The following is a 26,743-nucleotide window of genomic DNA, read 5'->3' on the forward strand; positions in this document are numbered from 1 at the left end:
TAGGCGAAAGTAACTCTTCTTATACCTTAAGATTCTTTTAGAAGTAGAGTAATTGCATTGTAAAACAGTCTAAGTTAGATTTACATCTTTCCTGAAAAAAGACAAATGTCCTCCTGGCACTTGTTTATCTTTCAGTATCCTTTCTCCTATTGTCTGTTAATCGATCACAATTGACCATTTAAGAGGGCTATTAACAGCATACTTCAAAAGGTGTATATTTCTCCTGATGTAGGGAGTTACGTTCCCAGGGAGTACATTCCATTCAGATTGATTTAGATGGGATAATCATGCATCTTCATATGAAAGAGAAGTAACTAATTGCAGGCTAGTTTTACAACACAAAGGTTAAAGAAATATTTTCCACAACAGCAAGATAAGAAATGCCTACAGAGATAAATACTTCTATATACATAGGAAAACAACTGCCTAATATCAAGATAAGACATGCCTATAGAGTAACTCTCTACTCTCTTCTTTCCTTTATTTATTACCCTAACAGACTAATTCCACATCAAGTCAGAGTTTGAACAGGTTCCTAACCAACTTAGCTGACAACTTTGTTGTCCAAAAGGTAGAAGAGGGAACTAGTGGGATGGCCATACTGGACTTAATTCTTACTAACAGAGAAGAAACAATAGAGGGAGTTGAAATTACAGAAACCTTGGTTGAGAGTGACCATGTCTCATTTTAACTGATGATTAAATATGTTTCAGATATGCTCTTTTAAACAACCTGATTATTTTCCAGCTAGTTCTCTCTCAGAATCTTTTACAGCAGAACTGAACCCAATTTTAAGAATTTGGCCAAAAGAAATTGTTTTGTGTAATTGTAATATGACCTGTTAAATAATATGCTGATTTCCAGTCATAACTTTATTCATTTCTAGCTGTTCACAGATGTGATTGTTTTTCAGTATCTTTACAGGTATTGATGTTAGGCTGGTTGTTCTGTAGTTTCCAGGGTCTGTTCCACCACCACCACCTTTTTTTAATAAAAAGATGGGAACAAAATCAGCTCATTTCCAATCCTCTGGTAGTTCCCCAGTACTCTGGGATTTATTAAAGATATGGTACAATGGTACTGGGATAATATCTGCCAGCTCCTTCAGAACTCTGGGATGTAATCTGTCAGGTCCCAGTGATTTATATTCTTCAAGATCAGTTGTTCTCTTACCATTTTCTTGTTTATTTTAAATTTTATTTTTAGTCTGTCTTTTACAGTTATGTTTTTGGTAGGTTGAGCTATAGTTTCTTTTTGCACAAAGACCAGTACAAAGAATGAGTTAAGTAGTTCTGCTTTCTTTCTGTTACTTCCTTTAGGGAAAAATAGAGACCTAGAATAAACTTCTACTAAACTTTTGTTGATCTGCAACCTATTGGCATTTGCTTTATGATTTACAATTAAACATCATAGGTTTTAAAGGACTAAAAACTTAAAAGGCTAGCTAGTCATTCTACTATCTAATTATGTCCCAATATTCATTGAGCCATTATATTTGGATTAAAACAATCTCATAATCATTATCTATGTTGCTACTGTGCTTTCTGCCATTATATCAACAGTTTTGTTTTAAAAATAAAATAAACAAGCAATATAGCACTATTTACATGGCTATGAGAAGAAATCAGAGAGTTGATAAACACTCAAGCCCTTGAAAATGTTTATGACTTATACTACCTTGATATGGCAGAACAGCTGCTCCTCCTGTAGGCCATTCTGTTAACTGCAAACATTGCATAAACTACATTTCTGAGCCACAGCATATGGGAAGTATTTTGCATTATAAAAACATACATTTGATCAAGATTTTTTACCCTTTCTTTTTTTAAACCAGAAATAACATTTTAACATTTCTTTAGAAATCAGATTAGGACGGCTTAAATTCTTTAAGCAACAATAAAATCTACTTTGTAAGTTAATTAATGTGACCTTTTCAAATGATAAGCCTTCAAAGTCAAAATAATGAACTATTTTGAAATCAAGCATTACATTTTGTTAACCAGAAGAGCTGGTGGTTTGTTGCACTCAGTGTGCATTCACCCAAATAGACTGAGTCAGAAAGGTGACATTAAAAATGGTTCTTTATTTATATGCTACAAGTAAAAATAAATTGCAGCACAAAGGAGCAATTTTCTGCTTTCAGGCATCAGGATTTTTATGTTTTTACTTGAGAAAATAAGTTTATTCATTCATTACAATAATTTAACACATCAACGACATTTTTATACCTGCCCACTGGTTTCCCGTGTAACATATATCATCCCATATGTTTACCATGCTCCTGTTAATGCTCTTCTAGAACACAACTGGAAGGGACCTTAGCAGTCATCTAGTCCAATTCCCTGCACAAGCAGGAGAGTTTATACCAGGGGTGGGCAAACATTTTGGCTCGGGGGCCGCATTGACTTTTAAAATTTGACAGACGGGCCGGGTCAGCACAAGATTTTTGGGAATCGCCCCCCACCCTTCCCCCCTTTTCCTCCTTCCCCTCCCCTCGGAGGCCCCTGAGTCAGGAGTTGCTACCGCCGGCGCAGCTCGCGTAGCTCCAGTCCCGCGTTGCCTCGGGAAGGGAAAGGCAAAAAGGAAGAGCCGCGGCGGTGCTTTGCAACAGGAGCAGCGGCACCGGGAGGCTCAGGCTCAGCGGCTCCTGGTTTTGCCTTTTCCTTCCCAAGGCAACGCGGGACTGGAGCCGCACGAGCTGCGCCGGCGGTAGCAACTCCTCACAGCCCCAGCCAGACACCTGAGCGGAGCCCGGGCGAAACTGCCTGTTGCTGCTGCCGGAGCACCGCCGGTCGCCTCCTCCAAGCAGCCCGCCCGCCCGCCGGGCTTCGCCTCTGCCGCGTGGCTCGGGGCCAGGCGCGCCAGCGAGTTAAAAGGAAGCCGAAAGTTGCTGGGAAGTTGCTCGGTGCTGGGAGCAGGCTTTTAAAGTGCTGCCCGAGCAAAGTTTAAGCCTGGAAGCCCGGAAATCCAAGCAACTTCCCAGCAACTTTCGGCTTCGTTTTAACTCGGGCGCTCGCGCCTCGCCCTGAGCCGCGCGGCAGAGGGGAAGCCCGGAGCGCCGCTGGTCGCCTCCTCCAAGCAGCCCGCCTGCCCGCCTGCCCGCCGGGCTTCCCCTCCGCCGCACGGCTCGGGGCCAGGCGCAGCGCCCCAGGCATGATATTCTTCCGATTAAAATCGAATTCGATTTTTTGGGAATCGCCCCCTCCTTTCCCCCCACCCCTTCTTCTCCTCCTTCCCCTCCCTCGGAGGCCCCGAGTCAGGAGTTGCTGGCGCGGCTCCGCGCGGCTCCAGTCCCGCGTTGCCTCAGGAAGGGAAGGCAAAAGGAAGAGCCGCGGCGGTGCTTTGCAACGGCAGCAGCGGCTCCTGGTTTTGCCTTTCCTTCCCGAGGCAACGCGGACTGGAGCCGCGTGGAGCTGCGCCGGCGGTAGCAACTCCTGACAGCCCCAGCCGGATACCTGAGCGGAGCCGGGCGGTGCGAGCGGAGGCCGCTGAGTGGCAGGAAAAGGGAGCTGGGCCAGCCACAGACCAGCCTCCGTGCAACACGCCACCGCCCGGCCCCAGCGAGGGAAAGCAGCGGGCACTCCCGGGCGCGCAGCGGGGGTCTCTTTTGGCCGGCCCGATTTTTTTCAGAGCGGAATATCATGCCTGCCGCCCGCGAGTTAAAACGAAGCGAAAGTTGCTGGGAAGTTGCTCGGGTGCTGGGAGCAGGCTTTTAAAGTGCCGCCCGAGCAGGACCGCCGAGCCGGGAAACGGGGCACCAAGGCAGGGCAAGGCTCCACCAGCAGCGGCCTAGCTTTAGGTGGCTCCAAGCAGCCCGCCCCGCCCGCCGGGTGGAACCTTTCCTGCTCCTCGGCGGGAAGACGCTCCAGCCTGCAAGCTTTGCCTTTGCAAAGTTTAAGCCTGGAAGCCCCGGAAAAAAAAGGGGGATCAGCGGGGACTCACCTTCGGAGAGGTCGCACTCGAAGGTGATTTCGAACTCCCAGTCAAGGCCTTTGCAAAGTTCTTTTCTTTCCTACCCCAAGAGCGCTCCGCACTGTTTTGCAGCTTTGGGGGCCACGCGGCACAGGGCAATACGCCACACCCAGCGATTTTTTTCAGGGGCGGGCCGGATTGGACAGACCAATGGCAGTGATTTTTTTTCAGGGGTGGGCCGCATTGGACAGACCAACGGGCCGGATGTGGCCCCCGGGCCGTAGTTTGCCCACCCCTGGTTTATACCATTTCAGGCAAACTCCTCCAGTGATGGGGCACCCACAACTTCTGAAGGCAAAGCTGGTTGATTGTTCTCACTGATAAGAAATTTCTCCTTAATTCTAGATTGCTTCTCTCCTTGATTAGTTTCCATCCATTGGTTCTTGTCTTGCCTTCTGGTGCTTTGGAAAATACTTTGCCCCCTCATCTTTGTGACAGCTTCTCAAACATTGGAACACCACTATCATATATCTCCTAATACTAGTCATACCTAATTTCTGCAACCGTTCTTCATATGTCCTAGTCTCCAGCCCTCTAATCATCCTTTTTGCTCTTTTCTGACTCTTTCCAAAGTCTCAACATCTTTTTTATATTGAAGCAGTTGAAAATATACACATAAAGCACTTTTATATTTAGTAAGAGACCCCAATTCCCCTAAGTTTTGCTTAACATAATAATGTTGCTGAACTAAGGAACTAGCTATGTTACTGTAAACAAGGATGGGCATGGAAAAATACAGATGGTGTAAGATAACTGAGTAATCAAAATGTACTTCTTTTATTTTTATATATGTTATTCTCCTTTTATGGTATAACTTAATATAAGTAACGCCCCGGGCTAGGCTGAGGTCATGCAAGGTATAAAAGTGACGCCTCAGGAAGAGCTGGGGCTTCAGAATTTGCCATGCCAGGCTTTGCTTCCCAAACATCCTCCAAAGTTACTACTGCATAACCTGCCCTTCTAATGCCTTCTTGTATAAAGCTTGTGCCGTCTGTAAATAGGGTGTAATCTGGGGAAGGGAGGGGTACATCAGTCATGTCAGGGCGGCTAGCATATGTTTCTTCTATTGTTTGGATACAATCATGAATGGCTTCTGAGTTGGGTTCGGGTAATAGCGTAGCAGGGTTCAATGCAGTGGATTGTATAATATTAATCATAGGGTTATGAGTGATCAGGCCTTGATACTTCAACATTCGGGGATTAGTTAACCATAGGTGACCTTTTGTCTCCAAAACTGCTTTAAGGGCATGAGGTGTATAAATGTCCAACTGTTGTCCAAAAGTCAGCTTACTTGCTTCCTGTGTTAAGATGGCCGTCCCTGCCACCGCCTTGAGGCAAGCAGGCCATCCCTTTGCAACATTATCAAGCTGTTTAGATATGCCACTGGGCGATGCCACTTCCCCATGGTCTGGGTGAGGACACCCATTGCCACATTCTGTTTAGTATCTACAAATAATTGAAACGGCTTATCCAAATCCGGGAGGCCTAAACTGGGGGCTTGCAACAATGCCTGCTTGAGCAATCGGAAACTAGTTGCTTCCTGTTTTCCCCACTGTAATGGCTCCTTATCATGTCCTTTAGTAGCTTCATAAAGGGCTTTTGCTATAAGGCTAAAGTTAGGGATCCATATTCGACAAAAACCAGCAGCCCTCAAAAACCCTCTCAAATCTCTCCTGTTGTTAGGTGTTGGAAGCTGGCATATGGCTTCTTTGCGCTCATGGCCCAGAGTACGTTTTCCTTGCTCTATATCATAACCCAAGTATCAGACCTTTTCCTTGACTAACTGTTCCTTTTTCCTAGAAGCCTTATATCCCAAATCCTGTAAGAGAAACAACAACTCGTGTGTGTTGTTCCAACAAGACTCCTCTGTGTGTCCTGTGACCAAGAGGTCATCCACATACTGTAATACCACATCAGGGGGTGGTATAATCAATGCTTCTAAGTCCTTAGCTAGGGCAGCCCCAAAGAGAGTGGGTGAATTCTTGAACCCCAGTCTGGTCCAGGTATATTGTTGCTTTCGGCCAGTGAGAGGGCTCTCCCACTTGAAAGCAAACAGGTGTTGACTATTCTCATGTATCGGTATTATAAAGAAGGCATCCTTTAAGTCTATAACCGAGAACCATTTGGCAGCTTGGGGGATTAGGCCTAGAATGACATACAGATTTGGGACCACCGGATGGATGGTCACAGTGGCCAAATTGACGACCCTCAGGTCTTGCACTGGCCTAAACTGGCCTTCCCCCTTTGGGTAATATTGGGGTATTCCATTGTGATTCGGTGGGCACCAAAATATGGTGTTTCAAATATATATCAATGATTTCCTGGATGACCTGTATAATGTGTCCGGGGTAAGCCCGTTGTCAAATTCTCACGGGCACCTTCATTGGTAATTCTTCCACTATGATAGGAGGGTGGTGGCTAGGAAAACCTGGGGGGTTATCTTTGGCCCACAACTGGGGAACATTGAACTGTTTCCACTTATCCTCATTCCCCTATTCCATATCCCTGGCCACCATAAGCCTCCATTCCTCTTCTCGGGGTACTGTCAAATTTACTTTTCCATACCCCAATGTCATCTTGCCATCCTCCTCAAATGAGATGTGTACTCAAAGTTTGCACAGTAGATCTCTCCCCAATAGTGGGATAGGGCAGTCTGGCACGTATACAAATTGATGTGTTATAGTGTGTCCTTTTGCCGTGCATAGGAGAGGCTCTAAAACAGGGGTGGGCAAACTACGGCCCGGGGGCCACATCCGGCCCGTTGGTCTGTCCAATGCGGCCCGCCCCTGCAAAAAAATCGCTGCCATTGGTCTGTCCAATCCGGCCCGCCCCTGAAAAAAAGTCGCTGGGCGTGGCGTATTGCCCTGTGCCGCGTGGCCCCCAAAGCTGCAAAACAGTGCGGAGCGATCTAGGGGTAGAAAAGAAAAGAAATTTGCAAAGGCCTCGGCTGGGAGTTCGAAATCACCTTCGAGTGCGACCTCTCCGAAGGTGATTCCCGCCGATCCCCCTTTTTTTTCCGGCGCTTCCAGGCTTAAACTTTGCAAAGGCAAAGCTTGCAGGCTGGAGCATCTTCCCGCCAAGGAGCGGGAAGGGTTCCACCCGGTGGGCGGGCGGGCTGCTTGGAGCCACCTAAAGCTAGGCCGCTGCTGGTGGAGCCTTGCCCTGCCTTGGTGCCCGTTTCCCGGCTCGGCGGTCCTGCTCGGGCGGCACTTTAAAAGCCTGCTCCCAGCACCCGAGCAACTTCCCAGCAACTTTCCGCTTCGTTTTAACTCGCGGGCGCCGCGCCTGGCCCCGAGCTGCGCGGCAGAGGGAAGCCCGGCAGGGGGCGGACAGGCGGGCTGCTTGGAGGAGGCGACCCGGCGGCGCTCCGGGCTTCCCCTCCCCATGCAGCTCGGGACGAGGCGCAGCGCCAGCGAGTTAAAACGGCCGAAAGTTGCTGGGAAGTTGCTCGGTTTTCCAGGGCTTCCAGGGCTTTGCAAAGGCAAAGTTTGCAGGCTGGAGCGTCTTCCCGCCGAGGAGCGGGAAGGGTTCCACCCGCGGGCGGGCGGGCTGCTTGGAGCGGGCTGCCGTGCGGCTCGGGCGAGCACGGCGCCCGTGAGTTAAAACGGCCGAAAGTTGCTGGGAAGTTGCTCGGATTCCGGGCTTCCAGGCTTAAACTTTGCTCGGGCGGCACTTTAAAAGCCTGCTCCCAGCACCCGAGCAACTTCCCAGCAACTTTTAACTCGCGGGCGCTGCGCCGCCCGAGCCACACGGCAGCCCGCTCCAGTAGCCCACCCGCCCGCCGGGCGGAACCTTCCCACTCCTCGGCGGGAAGACGCTCCCGCCTGCAAACTTTGAAGCCCTGGAAGCCCCGAAACCTGAGCAACTTCCCAGCAACTTTCGGCTTCCTTTAACTCGCGGGCGCTGCGCCTGGCCCCAAGCCGCGGCGGAGGGGAAGCCTGGTGGACGGGTGGGCGGACTGCTTGGAGGAGGCTCCGGGCTTCCCTCCACCAGGCACGAGCGCCTGCAAGTTAAAAGAAAGCCGAAAGTTGCTGGGAAGTTGCTTGGGTTTCCGGGGCTTCCAGGCTTAAACTTTGCAAAGGCAAAGTTTGCAGGCTGGAGCATCTTCCTGCTGAGGAGCAGGAAGGGTTCCGCCCAGCGGGCGGGTGGGCTGCTTAAACTTTGCTTGGGCGGCACTTTAAAAGCCTGCTCCCAGCACCCGAGCAACTTCCCAGCAACTTTCGGCTTCCTTTTAACTCGCGGGCGCCGCGCCAGGCCCCGAGCGCGGCGGGGAAGCCCGGCGGGTGGGCGGGCTGCTTGGAGGAGGCGACCCGGCAGTGCTCCGGCAGCAGCAACAGGCAGTTTCGCCCGGCTCCGCTCAGGTGTCCGGCTGGGGCTGTCAGGAGTTGCTACCGCCGGCGCAGCTCGTGCGGCTCAGTCCCGCGTTGCCTTGGGAAGAAAAAGGCAAAACCAGGAGCCGCTGAGCCTGAGCCTCCGGTGCTGCTGCTCCCGTTGCAAAGCACCGCCACGGCTCTTCCTTTTTGCCTTTCCCTTCCCGAGGCAACGCGGGACTGGAGCCACGTGGAGCCGCGCCGGCGGTAGCAACTCCTGACTCAGGGGGCCTCCGAGGGGAGGGAAGGAGGAGAAGGGGGAAGGGTGGGGGGCGATTCCCAAAAAATCTTGTGCTGACCCGGCCCGTCTGTCAAATTTTAAAAGTCAATGCGGCCCCCGAGCCAAAAAGTTTGCCCACCCCTGCTCTAAAAAGAGGTGCTGTAATACACTTCCTGTTGCTCCTTGGATACTAATGGTGTGGGGGGAGGCCTGGGCTAGGGGCTGGGTTAAGACCGACCATGTGGCTCCAGTGTCCACCAGAAAGGTAACAGGTTTACATCCTACATTTAGCCGGACCATAGGTTCTGGGAGGCAATCGGTCGGCCTCAGTCCCATTCCTCCACCTCAGCCAGGCCTATTAGAGGGGTTCTCCCAAGGCCTTTCCTGTAGCCTTGTCCTCCCCGACTTCCTCCCAGGAGTCTTCGGGGGGCCCTCTGAAAACACCCTCCTCTTCCTTATTTCTCTCAGGGCACTCACCCTTACAGTGCAATATTACAAAGAGAAAAACTCGATGCAGTTCATCAGATCTAAATATTGAGATGATGTGTTTTCACCATTCTAATGAACTTTTGACACTGGGCCCTCTCCAACAAATTGCAATTCAGTGGTGAGAAAAGAAAGGTCTTATACATAGGCAAGAAGACACAAATGCAGATATAGAATAGGTTGGTAGCTGAGGCCCAAAATATGGCTTCCTAGGCTCATGCCTCCCCATACATATTTTCCAATTAAATAGGCTGAGACAAGAAGGTCATTTTATTACAATGTATTCAGGAAGCTCTGATTAAAAAGGATTCCTCTCATTCAAAGAGAAAACCTCGACTTTCAGCTCGAGTGCTGCACCGCAATGGAGAAATGGGAAACGGAATGGCCTGTGTGAAGGAAGAAGGCCGCTTTCCCTCTTTCTTCTCCCTGCTCCTCCTCCTTCCCTCATGCCAGCCACTCAATTTCCTGTTCCTCCATTGCACCGTGGTGCCACTTTGCGGAGCTTGCTCCACCCACCACCACCCAGATGTCCTTGCTTCCCACAAGCATTTCTTTGCTAACCTGATTTTCAGCTCTGTTGCATTTTCCCATTGTGTTTCTCACCATAGGTTTCTCACAGGAAACAGAAGTTTGTGAGTTTGTGGGCCCAACAAAAACAAAAAGTTCAATCAATCAATTCCAACTTCTTGGGGGGGAAAAAGAATTGGTTGATTGAACTTTTTTTTGTCCCACAAAATTTTGTTTCCCTGCACATGATGGCAAGAAATGTGATGGAGAAACACGACGGAGTTGGAAATCAGGTTAGGAAAAAAAAATGCTTGGATGAAGCAAAGTCATCTGGCCACCAGGTGCTGAAATGGGCTTGTCTCTCTCCAGCAGCTGCTCAGGATAGCTGGAGAGAAAGGCAGTATCTACTGGCACTTAAACAAAGTGGCATTCCAATTCTGACCAGGAAGGGTTTTTTTCCTCCACCTGGAAGGAAGTTGAAGAAAAATTGACATGTTCCAGGAAAACACATGTCAGTTTTCACCCCAAAGATGAAACCCAAACCCACCCTATAGACGAAAGGCAACCACCATCCAGAAATCAGACCACGGCTGCATCACCAGCTGCCACACACCCCAACCCCCAAACCAAGCAAACGGTCACATGCCATGAACACATAGCCAGGCCTCAAACTCGGAGCCAAACCAAAACCCGGAACTCACATCACAGCCACCTGCTCAGTATATCACATCATGAAACTCAGGAGATTACACTACAAAACCTCAGGTTGTTACAATACAGCCAACAACCCAGGAGATTACAGCACAAGACCCAGAATGTCACAACAATAGAACTCAGAAGGTCATCACACAGCCCATGACCCAGGTCATTACAACACAGGAGGCTGATAGACCCACACATGTTCTTACGAAAAAGCCAGCCAATCTGCAAACATCAACTCCATCAACCAATCAAGAAATGACAACACAGCCAACCTCCCCACTAGTATTTAAGAGAGATGGCAGCTCAGATCACGCTTTGCTTGCACAAGCACGAAGCCGAAAGCACCAGCCTGAAGATGGCGAGTGGCTTGTGGATGATGGCAGATGAGATTCTGCTGAAACGTCACTACAACTTTAAAAGCACAGCTATAATAATGTGGGAAAATACCCAAACTTTTAGCTGACTACCATACATATAAATACTCGCGAAAACTTAAGCACACACACACATATATATATCTATCTGCAAAAAATGCTATTTCCTGTAATAAGTTGCATAGAGAGCTTATATTTCTACTAGTTATATTTTAAGCTCAGCATTTTTCCTAAATTCTTATCTTTTGCTTTACAAATTAATATTCATCTCCCAACTCTGGCTACTGATGCTGGAGTTAGCTTTTCCCATTTATTAGGGGCTAGTTGCAATCACACAGTTGGTCTTGGTTTTGGTCGTGTTGCTTTTTTAAGGTTCCTAAATTGTTCACATGTTCTTAGGCCACTTTGGTCCCATAAAAGTTCGATACGAAGTTTCTCTCCTTCCTTTCTATTGAAAGTCCTCACTCAATGTAATTTCCCAACTCCCACCATCCAAACATTCAGTATTTACACCAGTCTCAAGACAATTATAAGATCAGCACATCAGGTAAATATAGCAGTGGGATTTGTTCTGTGGTTGTTATTTTATGTTGGGGAAATAACATCGGCAACCACTCAGTCCTAAATAGAAAAGGAATGTACAGTTTCTTCCTTCCAGGATTTTATCAAAACCCACTGTCCTGCCTTAAATTTATGCACAACAAAGTCCAAGGTGGTGTTTGTGCAAGGACCCCTTTCTGTCTTTAAAGAGAGATTGGGACAATTCAAGAATATATTTTCTCACAATTTTGTCTGTTAACTCAGTTCTAGGCAAACCCTCCTTCCCACAGTATGGGATCCCCAACATCTCATCTCTCCTTCCACTACTTTGGCACTTCTGTCTGTACAGTAGTACTACACAATCATGTTGGTCTCCTTCACTTAGACCCTCTCTCATCAAGAATTGAGCAAGGTTCACATGATTGCTTATGGTGAGTACCAAATTAAGGTCTTCCCTCATACTTTAGGATACGAGAATTGGTTAACCATCTCTGAGCTCATTGAGGCAGGATGTTCCTGATCTGATGTAATCACCAAAGCCCCCTCCCTAAATGTGAGGTTTCTCTTTTTTTCTGGTACTGAGAGCTGTGGCAGCAATAGTTTGAGTACCTACTGGCCACCCCAGTATTACAGGGTCCATTAATTTGGATAGGAAGGCTACTAGTTTTAAGAGACTTCCCCATATTTTTTGAGCTAAGAACCCTTTTTGTAACTCCATCATAGACTGTTACAAATAAGTGGAAAGGTTTTTTCCCCCCTATCAGGTAGTGAGAGAACTGGAGCTGTTTTAAGTGCTGTTTTCAATTTTTCGACAATTGCCTAACAGTCCCTAAAACTTTCTCAAGTCTGTCTTAGTTCCTCAATTCTAGCAGGAGTTTTTTTTCCTACTCCCTTCACTAATCAAGTGTCCAAGATATTTGATCTCTCTCTCTACATACTATAATTTTAAATTTGATGTGGCATGGGTTGATTTTTATTTCTTGATTTTGAAATTCGAATTCTGGCTAATGTGGCATCCCAGAGGGATTGTGCTTCAAGATGTCCAGGATGCCCCAGTAGCCACTAAAAATTTAAATTCGCAATTTCTTGGTCTCACTTGCAATTTTATCCAGTGTTCTTGGTGGAACCTCAGATGCAATGACTCCTGACATCCCTATTCTTCTATCATCTAATTTTTTTTGTTTTTCCCTCTCTCTAGCTTTAGTAAATCACACACATTTCTCCATGAGAGCATTCTCATTTCCTCGTACATGCAATTTCTTTATATGAAAGTACTCTCCTTTTAATCTGGGATGGGGGTCAACACACAGACATTTACACCAATGTGTTTTTTTTTCTTCATCATCAACCTACTCACACATTTATACTGTAATCAGACTGTTGTAGAGCGGCGGTAATAACCTGAGGCAAAATTCAGAGCAAACTTCAACTGTAACTTTATTGCCACAATAAAGGGTTGCCGCGGCTGCCGTGCTAACAAGGCAGTCAGCTGGTGGCAACAGCTGATGCCGTTTGACAGCTCCTTTTATAGCTGGCTGCCAAATGGCAACAGCCAATAGGAACGGTCCGTGTTCCCGCTAGAAACATGGACCAGAGTGAAGACTGCGGGTTACTCCATTGAGAATGCTACACTCCTTTCCCCCAGAACGGAACATGCGTAGTCTTTAAGGTAGGCCGGGCGCTTGCATGGGCGGCTGGATTGTCTCAGTTCTGGTAAAGCTGCTGCGGGAAGGAAGTCCTCCGCTTGCTGGGCAACTTCTGGAGCCGAAGAAACTGGTATCTCGGACCCAGGCGACTCTGGGTGAGAGGCCGATGGCAATTCCAGTAGGCTTGCGTGCTTGTCGGGTCTCAGGGCAGTTCTTTTTCTATCGGGACCTAACGAGGGCCATCTGTAACCACACTCCAACGTCTTCTAAGTTGGTCGATGTGCCGGCGCCAGATACGTCCATCTTGCAGCAGGACCCTGTAAGACTTAGGACCAGTTACTGCCACAATTCGCCCTGGCATCCACAAGGGGTGACCCGCGTAGTTCCGGGCATAGACCCGGTCATGTTGAGTGAACTCCCTTGTCTGGCTTTCTGACCCTAGGGGGGTGACTGGGGCATAATGAGGATGGAGCCTGTATAGGGTGGTTCTCAGACGTCTGCCCATGAGGAGCTCAGCTGGAGACTTATTAGTGGTGGCACAGGGGGTTGTGTGTTGGGTCAAGAGGTACCTAGCAAGCTTAGAGTGCCACTCTATAGGGCCAAACCTTTCCAGGGCCTCCTTAACTGACCTGACTGCCCTTTCAGCCAGGCCATTACTGGCAGGATGAAAAGGAGCTGTAAGGGCATGCCTTATCCCTAGGTTGGCTAGGAAAACCTCAAACTCACAGGAAGTAAACTGGGGGCCGTTATCAGATACAATGGTGTCAGGGAGGCCATGGGTAGCGAATGTCCTTGTTAGAGCCTTAGTGACAGCTTGTGAAATTGTGGTGGTCATTAAGGCCAGGTCTATCCATTTTGAAAAGGAATCCACCATTACCAGGAATGTACGCCCATGAACGGGGCGAGCCAGATCAATATGCAACCGGGACCAAGGGGCCCCAGAATCTTCCTACTTGCCTGGAGTAGATGTGGGTGGAACAGGTCTGGTAGCCTGGCATGGCTGACAAGCGTTCACCCAACTTGTAATTTGAGCATCCATGCCTGGCCACCATACATAACTGCGAGCCAGAGCCTTCATTCTGACAATGCCAATGGCCTTCATGCAGGACCTCTAAAACTGAGTCTTGCAACTTGGAAGGGATAACTACCCTAGTTCCCCAAAGTAAACAGCCTTGCAAAGAAGATAGTTCTTGCTGGCGGATTTTGAAAGGCAGGAATTTGGGGGCATAAGAAATTGCTGGCCACCCCCTTCCCACCCAGTCCAGAACTTGGGTGATTACCTTGTCCCTAGAAGAGTGGGCAGCGACGTCAAGGGCAGTGATGGGGAGTTTGAGATCGTTGATCTGGAAAACAGCATTAGTTGGTGCAGGATCTTCCACAGGAACAGGCAGGGGGCAGCGACTAAGAGTATCAGCGTGGCATAGACTCTTGCCAGGATGATGAACCAGCATATAGGAATAGGCAGCCAGAAATAAAGTCCACCTGGTCATTCTTGGAGACAAAATCTGGGGGGTTTGTTTTTCGCCAGACAAGAGGCCTAACAGAGGCTTGTGATCCGTAACCAACTCGAAATGGTGTCCATATAGAAACTCATGGAATTTTTTGACAGAAGCAACTGCAGCCAAAGCCTCCTTGTCAATTTGGCTGTAATTGCGCTTGGCTGAGGAAAAGGTCCTGGAGAAAAAGGCAATGGGTGCCTCAGAACCGTTAGGCAGTCTATGACTTAAAACAGCCCCTATGCCAAAAGGAGAAGCGTCTGCAGCTAGAACTAAAGGCAATTGTTCATTAAATTGTATCAGGACAGCATTGGATGTAAGTAATGATTTGACAGCGTGGAAGGCATGGGCTTCCCTAGGTCCCAGTGCCAGGGGGATTGCTTGTCCAAAAGTCTGTGCAGAGGCTCTGCAACGGAAGCTTTGTGAGGCAAGAATGAAGCATAAAACTTAAGAAGTCCTAAGAAGGCCTGGAGCTCAGTCTTGTTAGTAGGCGTGGGTGCCTCGTGGATAGCCCTCACTTTGGACTCAATTGGGTGTATACCAGAGGCGTCAATTCTGTATCCCAAAAATTCTACCTGTGTGGTGGCAATAGTGCACTTGTCTTTTTTTAACTTAAGGCCATGCTGTCTGAAACGATTGAGGACTGCTCTGACTCTTTGCAGTAACTGAGGCTTGTCAATGGCAGATATTAAAATGTCATCGAAGTAGGGAACTACGCCTGGTAGTCCTTGGAGAAGTCTTTCCATTAAGGATTGGAAAATCCCAGGGGCTACACTTACGCCAAATTGGAGGCGCCTGCATTTGAAAGCACCCCTGTGCGTTACTATAGTCTGCAGTTCAGCGGCTGTATCATCAACAGGGAACTGTTGATAGGCCTGTGACATGTCTAATTTAGCAAAAATGGTTCCTGGCTCAAAAAAATGTAGGAGGTGCTGGATAACAGGGACTGGATAGGTGCTGATTTGTAAATATCTGTTCAATGATGTCTTGTAATCAGTGCAGATTCTCACACTACTGTCTTTCTTTAGGGGTGTAACTATTGGGGTCTCCCATTTTGCGAAGTCCACAGGCTCCAATACACCTTGTTTGATTAATTTGTCCAGCTCAATGTCTAATTTGGGGTGGATTGCAAATTGTACCCTTCGAGGCTTTAAATGGATTGGTACTGCCTGAGGGTTCAAGTTGAATGAAATTGGGGTTCCTGAATAATAACCCAGTCCCTCGCTGAACACATCAGCATAGTCCTTAAACAAGGTATCCACTTCAGCATTTGAAATAGAGTGGATTCCGGTTACGTGGAGGCCAAGGGCAGGGAACCAGTCTAATCCCAACAGGGTAGGGAGGGCACCATCCACTACCACTAAAGGCAAGTGACCTTTAAAATGTTTGAATTGTATAAAAAACTTGCCTTTTCTGAGGACTGGGATGGTTCTGCCTTGGTAGTCGCGTAGGGTCAATTGGCAGTCGAGAAGCTTCTTCTTGGTCATTCTGGGAAGTAGCTTTTTTAGGGTGCCCCAGGAGATGATGGACAGTGCTGAGCCTGTGTCAACTTCCATCCTGCAAGGTTTACCTTCTATGGAAACAAAAACACTAATTTTGTTAGAGCCTTTGTTCGTCTGCTTGGCGTGATAGCAGGTAAAACAGTCTTCAACTTGTCTTTGCAAATACTGGGTTGTCTGAGGCTTTTGGGCAAAAGTCTTTCCTGCTTGACAGACCCAGGGTGACCCTTCCTTTGGCATTTAAGACAAATGGCATTCCTGAACTTGCAGGATGCCCTGAGGTGGTTTCCCCCACAGCTTAGACAAATGGGCTGATGCTGGGAGGTAGAATGGGGTTTGGCCTGATTTCCCCTTGACTGTTTTTTTGCTGCCTGAGGCAATTTACATAGTTAGCCCCATCAGAGCCTTCTTCTAAGGATGCCTTGTCGTAATGGATGGCTGAGCTACTCTGGCTAATTGGATTTCCCTAAATTTCCGCTGCTGAAAGTGCAGATAGTTCAGCAGCTTGAGACTCTTCAATAGCTATTTTTAGGGTTAAATCTCGTTTAGCCAATAGACGCCTTTGTAGCCTTAAATCCCTGACTCCACAAACTATTTGGTCTAATAGCATGTCCTCTAGATAGTCTCTAAACCCACAATGCAAAGCGGCTGTCCTTAGGGCAGCCATGTATTCACTAATAGTTTCTCCCTCAGCTTGAATCCGTCTCCTAAAAGCATGTCTTCTGGCAATTTGGGATGGCTTAGGGGAATAGTGGTTGGAAAGAATTTCCTGCAATTCTTCCCAAGGAACAATCTTGACTGAACGTGGAGCCAATAATGCCGTAGCAGTGTCAAACACTGTGGCTCCGCAAAAACTTAAAAAGTAGGCCTTTTTCCTATGGTCGGTAGTGTCAGCAAGGTCTATGGTGTCTAGAAAACAGTCAAATCGGTTTCTGTAGGACTCCCATGTCTCAGCTGTCAGTCTGAAAGGCGGGAATGCAGGGTTTGAAGTCATCTCGCTTTGGCGGTGCCGTCTTTTCCGCAGGAAAGTTGAATTTCGTGCTCGTGAATAGCGACAGTAGCTCTTTAAATGACAATCCGCTCATAGTTACTTCAGCTCTTTTTGTAGTGACTTCACTCAGCGATTCTTTGCCCGGCTGCCTCTTATTGGTATCCCGCCCTCGTCGCCAGTGTTGTAGAGCGGCGGTAATAACCTGAGGCAAAACTCAGAGCAAACTTCAACTGTAACTTTATTGCCACAATAAAGGGTTGCCGCGGCTGCCGTGCTAACAAGGCAGTCAGCTGGCGGCAACAGCTGATGCCGTTTGACAGCTCCTTTTATAGCCAGCTGTCAAACGGCAACAGCCAATAGGAACGGTCCATGTTCCCACTAGAAACACGGACCGGAGTGAAGTCTGCGGGTTAGTCCATTGCGAACGCTACACAGACTGCTTGCATAACCAATTTCTCACACAAAAATTTCATTTCATTCTTTCATTCTTTCTCCAAGCAAATCAATCATTCTTTTCTGAGAGCTTTTTCTCACAAGCCAATGAACTCCAATGATTGGAGTTTGGAAATGATTATACACAGACACATTCACACACACATTTCCAGACCAGGGGAGGTTTTGTCCCTTTAAATCTCCACTTTTTCTTTCTTTAGCAATGGGTTGTTGCCACTTTCCTTTTTCTTGAGTCAGGACTCCAAGAGCCATATTATTCTTTGAGTCCACATACAAATTGAAAGATTTCTCAAGATTGGGAGGTCCCATAACAGCAGCTTGAGATGCTATTTTTTAAAAAAAAAATCTCAAGCCTGTTTTTGTTTACATGTTCAAACAAAGGGTTACCTTTCTCCCCCCCTTTGTGGACTCATAAGAGTGGTTTGGCTAGCAGGGCAAAATTTCTACAATAGCCTGCTGCTTAAAAAAACTCCTGTCAGTTGGTTCTGCAACTCGGCACACAGCTTCCTTTTTCTCATGTCCTATAGCTCTGTGGCCTTGACTTATAGTATAACCTAAGTATTTAACTTGGGGTTTCACTAATTGGGCTTGCTTTCTTATTGCTTTAGTGAACTTGCCACTTTTACTTGAAGTTACACTCATTGTTAAGCACTAGATTTTTACTACCTGTCTCTGCCCTGGGTGTTCTGTCCCTTATCTTTCTAGTTTGGATCTCGCAACCAGCGCTGGCTTATTTTTAAAGATCAAGATCTATAAAGACCTTTCTTTCATACCTCATTTGCACCTGGCAAGTTTGAACTCCACTTTTCTTTTTAAAGACAACTTTTACTGTTTAACGTGTCCCCGTGGGCTCCATGGAGAACATGGCCCTAATCTTACCAGTTCCAGATAGACACTCCTATGCCTGTTTGCAAATATAGCACCAACTTTATCTATTTCCCAGTCCTTAAGGAGTTTCATGTTTCTTCTTCTTTAGCCAAAAGCATTTTACTATCTGCTGGGGGCTCAGGTTTTTCCCAATTTATGAAATACCAGGGTTTAAGATACGTTATTTCAATTTTTAAGGTAGGTCTCTTGATTAAGTATTGTTTACCCAACCAACATTTGCTTGTTTCCCCCAGATGATCCCACCTGTATAGTAGTTCCTCAATTATGTATTTTGCCATTTTTCAATGCACAAATTTATCATTCTGTTCTTACTTAAACTTTTAGTCCAGGGGAATAGGTTTTCCTCACTCCACTGGCTCAATAACTGCTCTAAAGGGTATTTTCATGCCCTTACATGTTAGAGTCACCCCTAAGGGTTTGCTCTACCTCCTGCAGCAAGAAAGTTGGCTGCAACAACTACAAGAATTCCCCATTCTTGTCAAGATTCCCCAACCTGTGTAACTGCCCCTCCTCTTTGTCTGTTTAAAGGTCACTTATATCTCTTTGCACTTCCTTTCAGACTGGCCTCACCTCTCTTGAGAAAGAGGAACCGCAGTCGTCAATTCCTCACTCGCTTGAGGCTTACTAGTGGTCCCTGACCACAGCCTCTCACATTCACACACCATTTCTCAGGCTAAAGGGCCCCACCCGGTTGACCAAATCCCTGACCATCCAAGTGATTCTGTAAGTCCCCGACTTACTCACCTGGATCAATGCATTGGCTTATGTGGCTGGCGCCTTCCTCTTTGATTGGCAGTTCTTGACACACACATATACAAAAAAAAATCTTCCTGTTTGTGAGTTCACTCATGTCCCTTAAGGGTCGGAGTCCACCTAATCACAACTTAACAGAACAGGTAGTCAACAATGAGGTGGCTGGCGTGCTTCCCGTTCCAGGAAAAGCTGGAAAAGGGAACTCTCGAGCCCCAAGTTTGTCAGATTTAGGTGACCCCAAATTCTTAACAAATTTTCGGGACAACGAGATAAAGTCAACAAACAAGAATTTTATTATACTTTTGCAAAAGCAGGCAATTCTGAATCCCTCTTTGGTGAGTTGGAGTCAGAAGAGAAAGGCACTTCCTTTTTCAATACAATTTATAGTGAATGTCCTTTTGAACTTTTGAACTCAAGTATTCTATCGAAACAGGAAACCTTACAGCAAGCAGCCGGGTAGGAAATATTTGTGGTTACATATTTTTCAGCTTAAACAAGTATTTAAACATAACTGTTATGAGCAAGCATTTTAGCAAAGAAGGAACTCTTCTGGTCATCCAATCCAACCCCCTTGTTATACATAATATAAATTATTTAAAAGAATTCAAAATAATATTTCTTTGATCCACATCCTTCACACAGATTTATCATAACTGGTTCACCAAACTCAACAAAAAATTAGGTATTGGATCTGCCGAACCTATGCAAACTGACTGAATCCCACTACTGGTAATAGTTCTATTCCAGTACTTGAGGGGCTGTCAAATAAAAGAGGAAGTCAACTTATTCTCTAAAGCACCTGAGGGCAGGACTTAAAAATAATGGGTAAATCTCATTAAACAGAAATTCAGCTTAGAACTATGGAGAAATTTCCTGGCAGTGGTAAGCTAATCAGTGGAACAGCTTACCTCTAGAAATTTTAGGTGCTCTAATACTGGAGATTTTCAAGAAGACCCATTTGTCTGGAATGGTAAAGGACAGGGTGTCAAACTTGCAGCCCACAGCCCGGGTGCATCATGCATTGGCGAAGCCCACCCACCCTCCATTTAGTGAAGTAGAAAAAGTTGTGATACATCATGTGATGATGTATTGTCATGAGTTTGACACCCCTGGTATAGGACATGGGCCGAGAGTTTTGACTAGAAGACCTCCAAGGTTCCTTCCAATCCTACTATTCTATGTTTTATGACTGGAGTGCTAAACAAAATTCCAAACATTGTAACAGTTTTTGTGGTTTAAGAATAGTTTCTATAGCTACTGTGTGTTCATAGTTCAATAATCACAATATTCTTCATATTAAAGGATAATGAACTTTTTGTTTGTTTGTTCAGTGTTAAAATAATTCTATCATAATGATCTTGGTCAATTCTAATGTATCAAAAAGATGACAGATGGGAAATGGTATTTTTATATTAGAAGGGCTTAAAATTTACATTAAATTGTAATTTAAAAGACATTTTTTACAAAATGATTTACCTTTGGTATTTAACACCTGATAATTGTCAAAATTATGCAGAGGGATTTCAGATTTATGTTGGAAATGTAAATATAAAGAAGGAACTTTTTACCACCTTTGGTGGACTTGTGATAAAGAAATTGCTGGTGTAAGATTCATAGTTTAATACCTAAGATTCTCAAAGTGAATCTAAAAATCAAAGCAGGCAGAGACTTTTCTTTTAGGCTTAATGGAGAAAGAACTTGAAATAAAATCCTGTTGTTATATATGTTGGTGGCAGCAAAAATGCTTTATGCATAAAACTGGAAAGGTACTTTGATTCCCATAATGGAAAAATTGCTGGAAAAACAGATAGAACTAGCAGATATGGGTAAATTAACTGCTTTAATCAAAGAAAAGAATACATCTAACTTTGTTTCTATTTGAAAATCTCTTCTGGATTTTGTGCTTGAGATAGTAAAAAATGAAACTCTGACTTTGGGATTTGTTAATTATATACGCTTTTTGTTATAGAAATGGCTAGTGTATATTAAATATGTAAAAGTAAAAAAAGTTAAGGCTGTAGTATTTTATTCCACTGTGATGAAAAAAGTAGAATGTCAATGCTTCCCTTCTTTACACTTCTTTTTTTTTTGCTTTTACCACTCTTATTGTCTGTTTGCATTTTTGTTTGTATTTTATATTTTGATAAAATTAATACAATTAACATACTTGATATTTTGATTACATTTACCAATAGTTAAGACAGAGCATTTATTAAACAAAATTTGAAGTTGCCAAGTGGATGACGATTTAGACACATAGTCGAGATCCCTTTGCAAAACAATAGAATTACATGTAGTATTAAATAATTTTACATCTTCGGGAAAAAGGACACAATTACTTTTAAGCTGATCACATAGATCATTGATATAGAGCAAGAATAGTGTGGGTCCTAAAACGCTGCCTTGTGGAACTCTACTGTTAACTGATGCAGAATTAGACAGCAAATTCCCTATTTTAACTGTATGCAGTCTATTAGACAAGAAAGCAGCAATCCACTTGTGCAAAAGACCAGAAATGCTACAAAAATTTAATTTCAACAGCAGTTTATCATGTACTACTGTGTCAAAAGCCTTACAAGAATTCTATGTAAATTGCACTTACAGCTTTACCTTGATTGAGACATGTAATACAAATACTTTTATAGTGCAAAAGCTGTAAGTTACAGGATGAGTTTTTCCTAAACCAAACTGTTTATCATATAACAAGCTATTTGTCTCTAAGTAGTAAATGATGGGTTGGTTTATGATTGATTCCATTACTTTGCATGTAACATAACACAAAGAAATTGGTCTATAATTTTTAACTGAACTAGGATCATCCTTTTTAAAAATTGGTATAACTAGCTAATAATCACAAATCAGGCAGAGAACTAATTCAAATTGATACTTCAACAATTGTACACAAAGATTCAGATAGGATTTTAAAGAAAAAAACCCCACATAAACCATCTGGGCCTGTGGATAATGATGGCTTTAGATTATATGCTAGTTCAACATTATCTACTGTAAATGTAATATTAGCAATTTGCTACAATTATTTGTGGTACAACTTGCAAATGAAGGACTGCAATCATTGCTGTCAACAAAAACTGAATTAAAATGTATTGAAAAGATTGCCCAACGTTATCATTATAGTCAACCCTGTTTTGCCCTTTTAAGGGTGGAATCTCTTGTGAGTCTTTGAGTTAATAAAATTGTAAAAGGCTCATGTTGAGTTAGAATTTAACAGCTTTTCCTCCTATTTGCCAAATTAATTAATGCATTCATCTTTAATTTGACAACATAAGGTAATGGTGTAATGGTGTTCTGATCCAAGTTAATAGTTCAATTAACTTATTCATGTGGCCAAAATCACAATCGGGGGCTCTGTAGCATAACAAAAAATTACTATAGTATTTAAAGTCAGATCACAAACAATGGACTCTGAGAAAGCGAGCTCAGAAGTTACAGTAATCTTTTTCAATCCTAGGGACTTTTTCTAAAAAACTGCAACACCACCACCTCTGCAATTTTCATGGCCGGGCCGAAAAATGATAATCACTTGTGGTAACAGAAGTGTCTAGGAAGGATACATTCAACCAAATAAGGTCAAAAGGCGGCATATTCAAAAGCAAGAGGAATTCAGGCATTTTGTTTGCAAGGCTTCTTGTATTACATAATTTACACATTAAATCTGTAGAAGTGGACCTTAGGGAAATGGGGGGCATGCATACCTAACATTGGTGAACAGAAGCATGAATATTAGGACATGAGCCAATGTTCTTACATTTAATATAGTCAGCACAGTAGTGCTTATAATATCTAGTGCAAAATATTGTTTATTGCAAAGGTAATTTATTCTGGCCCACCCAGCTGCGATCTCGCTAACACGAGGGCTGGCGGGTTGGGAATGGGATCCGGGAGGATGGGATGACAGAAAGTGGGATGGCCTGCAGTGCCCAGCTACAGTTTTAAATCTTGCATGTAGGACTTTTGCCACCTGGAGGATGCTTTTCAATCAAAGCCAGCAGCAGCACTGCTCTGCTGGAGAAGTAAGAAGCTCACAGCATGGGAAAAGGGGACTGGCCATGCCAAACCTCACCTGGCCACCTTGAGAGTCAGGCTCAGAGAAAGCTGGAGCGCCCTCACCAAAGATGCTCACTCATCAGCCGGTCAACCTGCCTATCAGCCTCATGCACCTTTGCTGCACTTTGGCCAAGCCAAGCCATTTTACTTGAGGGTCTCCGGACTCATGTGCACCCTCCCAGCCCCATTAGAGCCAATCAAGGGGTCAAGAGAGGGGAAGGAGGGGGAGGAGTAGGGTTGTCTTTGGGGAAGCCTGCGCCACGGCTTGTGCTCATTCCTCAGACAGCCCAGATTTCCGAAAAGTTGCCAAGAAGAAAGAAAAGGTTGGCGAGAGAGCTACAGACACACACACAGAGAGAGAGAGAGAGAACATAGAGAGACACAGATGGACAGAGATACACAGAAAGGGGGAGATAGAGAGGGAGAGAGAGACACAGAGAGAAGGGGGAGAGATAGAGAAGGGGGTGGGGGGGGCATAAAGAGACACAGAAAGAGAAATACATACACAGGGGGAGAGAGAGGGGGGAGAGAGAGAGACGTCAAAAGGGTTTTGTGGTTCCTGGTGTTTTTTTAACAACTGGTTCTCTGACTTAATGACCAATGTAGCTAAGGGGTCATGTGATTGGGTGGGAGTGAGTGATGTCAAGTTAGCCACATCCACCCAGGTTTTGTGGCTCCTGGTGTTTTCTTTTTCATGGGAAATGGGTCCAAATGGGTCTTTGGGTGTCTAAGGTTGCAGACTCCTGAACTAGGCTTTTCCAACAAAGCATTTTCAACCCCCACGAGCCAAGCATCAGTGGGGCCTGTCTCCTGGTCACCCTCTCCATTGTGTGGCAGTCAGAGAGGGAAATGTGGCACTCATGCCAGATGCAGAGTTGTGGCCTGGAATAGTAAGGTGCCAGGCACCATGACAGCCACCTTGTGGAGGAGGACAACTGCACACTGGGCTGAGGAGCCAAAGAGCTGCAGCTACTGCTGGGCACTGCCAGCCCCCACACACTCATCACTTCCTTTGCACACACCGAAAGGGAGTGCCAATCTGGGGTGGGGAAGGCCAAGTGAGAAGGGCTGGTCCAGTGGTGGGATTCAAATATTTTTACTACCAGTTCTGTGGGCGTGGGTTGGTGGGTGCAGCAGAGGAAGGATATTGTAAAATCTCCAGTCAGAGATGGTATTTGCTGGTTCTCCAAACTACTCAAAATATCCGCTACCAGTTCTCCAGAACTGGTGAGAATCTGCTGAATACCACCTCTGGGCTAGTCCCTCACCATCTCCATGGGCCTTGAGTTTGACATGTCTGAGCTACATAGATTAGAAAGAATGTAGAGAATGTATCCTTATTGTCTGCATCTACAAACAATATACATGAAGTAGTTTCCATACTAGGCAATCTAACAGAGTGAACCACCTCTGACAGCATGGCCCCACAACATATCCCAAACAGCAAACTGCACCCAACAATCCACAAAGGTGACTTCAATAGCCATCACAAATACATCATGATATATACCTGCATAGCCAATACTGTTCTATTTTGCTAGAAATTGGAATCCAAATTCTCCTAATTTGCTCTACCCTGATGAAACTTTCAAAAACCCAACTTTTCTGACTATATTCATAAAACTATGGAATGGTTCCACCAAGTAGCCAGCATTATCATAGATTCATAAAGCAATAATTTCTGCAGCTAAAAAACATATACCTCAAGGATTTAGCAGAGAATACATACCAGAATGGAATGAAGAGCTTGAAGGACTCTACCAAACTTTCCCACAGAGTGGTGATCCAGAAATCACTGACAATCTCTTACTCAGCTTGATGAAAAAAGTGGGAACAATATACAGAATCACTAAATTTCAGCAAATCCAGCAGGAAAGTTTGGAACCTCTGAAGGAAACTGGGTGGACCTAGACAACCCGCCCGACAAATACCCAGGTTATCCTGACCAAATAACCTCTCAAGTTGTATCTGTCTCCGAAGCTCCAAGTACAAAAAGACACTCAACTCTCTTTAAGAAAGCCTTTTCAGCTTTTTGGCTATCAGGCCAAATTCTTCTCTATAAAGGAAATTCACATTGTCTGAAATGTGTTAAAGCACTGGCATTCATTCAGAATTCCTGATAAACTCTGGGAGGTGGCATGGAATTGGATTGGTAAATACCTCTTAGATGTAGTTTCCAACAGCTGCCTCCTGCCAGAATTCAAAAAAACTAAAATAATATCACTTCTAAAATCTTGCAAACCATAAGACAGAGATGAAAGCTATCACCCAATTTTGAGCTTCTGCTATGAATTATTGGAAAGATTAAGAACAGGACAATAGATGAACATCTATTGGAACAAGCAGGCTTCCTGCAAGACCAGAACTATATTAAACTGGTGGCCCGTAGGCCAAATGCATTACATAGAGACTACGCCCACCCCAGCTTGGCAAAAAGAAAAAAACATTGTGATACATCACATGATGGCAATGTTACACTGCAAGTTTGATACCTGTGGTGTAGGCCAAGTAGGTTTCCAACAATACCTCAAAATCACAGCCATGTTGGTAGACCTAACTTTGGCATATGACAAAGTTTGGAAAGAAGAGTTGTTATACAAATTGTGCCATATTATCCCCTGCAAAAATGTCTATCAACTAAAATTAATAATGTGCTGAGTGATAGGTCCTTTCAGATAATAATGGAGGAACAACGTAAGTAAGGTTAGGCGATTAAACAATGGCTTCTCACAAGGCTCTGTAATGGCACCTACAATATTCAACTTATACATATTAGATATCAGCCAACAACAAGAGAATGCAAAATTGGATACAATGATGATTTGGCTATAGGACTACAAGAAAAATACATGGAGGTGGTTGACAGCCTAAACTTTAAAAAAGTGGATTTCAACTAACTTAAAAGAGAGCTCGGGAAAGATTGGATGAAAATCTGAGAACAAATAAAGTAAAGAGGGATTTTGGGACAATCAGTTAAATATGAGCCAGCAGCCACCAAAAAACCCAATGCAATCCTAGACTGCATTAACATAGGGTCAGATCACATGACATTTTAGTAACACTTTATAATGCCTTGGTAACTTAGAATATTGGTTCTGGTGCCACAAGAATATAGAGAAGCATGCAGTTCTAGAATTCATTCCAACTTCATAATAGCAGTTCAGCTCTGGTGGGTCCTGTGACAGAAGAGAGGTGGGACTTAAGAATTCAAGAGTTGCCAGCATTCCAACTGCTAACTGCTTCACACATAGGGATTTATGGGCAATTGCTCCCCCTCCTTGTGTTTGTCTTTCTGTGGGTGTATGTGAGTGTATGTGAATCATATACCACTCCCAGTTCCTTTTTAGAACTCAAACTTTATATTACAAGCTTTTCTGCCATATCACATTTCGTACTGTGCTGCGCTACTTTTGTAGTGTTGTCCTGCTGATAAACAGAGGGACAGAGTTCCAAGTCCCTTGCATAATTTCTTCCCAACATTCCATTAGATTGGAAAAATAAAAATTGTCATTCAGAAAGTCAAATACTGAAGCAGGTCCTTGTATCTTCAATTTTCATCATCTACAATCTGACAGTGCAGCATCTTTCTTAGATAACAGGTTGGTCAGCCTTTTTCCGCATTTTCTCCCCCCTACTATCAACACTTTTTTAAAAATGTGTTTCTGCACATTTCTTGAGGCAGTATCAGTGCTACTTCTCTCTGCTGCCCATGTTAATTCTTGGTTATTCATTTGCAGATAAGCAAACATCGTACATTGCCCTGGAAGATTTCAAACATGAA

The 26,743-nt window shown here is 44.9% G+C and overlaps 1 protein-coding gene across 1 annotated transcript in view; it reads right to left on the minus strand.

The window, feature by feature from the left end:
• Nucleotides 1–26,743, minus strand: part of DDC (dopa decarboxylase) — a 93,069-nt gene that overhangs the window by 65,214 nt on the left and 1,112 nt on the right. The window lies entirely within an intron of this gene.

The sequence above is a fragment of the Notechis scutatus genome, chromosome Z (assembly GCF_049901735.1).
Source record: "Notechis scutatus isolate UNSWTSFEM ecotype Mainland chromosome Z, rNotScu1.2, whole genome shotgun sequence".
Taxonomy (NCBI): Eukaryota; Metazoa; Chordata; class Lepidosauria; order Squamata; family Elapidae; genus Notechis; species Notechis scutatus.